Genomic DNA, 1,025 nt, shown 5'->3' on the forward strand with positions numbered 1-1,025 from the left:
TCAACCCAATCATTAATTCACATTACATACCAACTATGCATATTAGCACCAACCATTTATACAATCCAAACTTAATCCTAGGGGCATCTAGCCTAGGAATTCTCATCACACCACACGGTACTTAAATAAAATTAAACTGTACCTCTTGTAGCCAAATCAATTGAGCCTCTTCTTTAGAAGTCTCCACCAACCTTAGCCTCAAGCCTTACCAAAGCTCCTCAAGCAACACCAATCTTCCAATTGTGCACCAAGATCATCAAATACACTAACATAACCAATATCACATACATACATCAACCTAGGGCTCATAAAGATGATAAATCACAAGGGTTTGAGCACTTCTTACCTCAGCCTATATGAAGTAGGGATAGAACACACTTAGAATCCATGTTGGAGTATCCCTAAACACCCAAAATCACAAGATTTCAACACTAACTTCCCAAAAACGTGTAACAGTGGGGAATTTCGAAAACTGGACAGAGATGAATGGAATACTCACCACAAAACTTAGATAGAATGGTAGAGGATGAGAAGAGCGACGCGTGGCTGCAAACGGCTCGTCAATCGGAGCTCCGTAGCTCAAGTTATGGTGATTTGAAGCGTCAATCGGAGCTCCGTAGCTCAAGTTATGGTGGTTTGAAGATCAAAGAGAGTTAGGTTTTCTCTCTTCTCTTCTCTCTTCTCAATTCAGCGCCCAACACCCCTCCTTTAGGGAAAAATGAGCTAAAATACTCATAACTAATGTTTATATATGTTGGGTCTTGGGCCCACTTAGGTCCAGTTCACTTATTTTTGTCCGTTGGCCCAATTTTGGACCAAAACCTTTAAGATTAGCGCTCTCAATCGCACTTCAAATATTTCTACCTCCCCAAATTATAATTTATCATTTCTTAATCTTATTTACTCATAATCAATTTTCTCAGCTGCAGTACCAGACAGGTCACAGCCGGTACTGCCGGTCAAAATTCCACTGCGCGCTTTTACGCAGAAAACTATGTCTTCCGACTCGGAAAAATTCACTGAAT

This window comes from Arachis duranensis, chromosome 9, assembly GCF_000817695.3.
Source record: "Arachis duranensis cultivar V14167 chromosome 9, aradu.V14167.gnm2.J7QH, whole genome shotgun sequence".
NCBI classification, from domain to species: Eukaryota; Viridiplantae; Streptophyta; class Magnoliopsida; order Fabales; family Fabaceae; genus Arachis; species Arachis duranensis.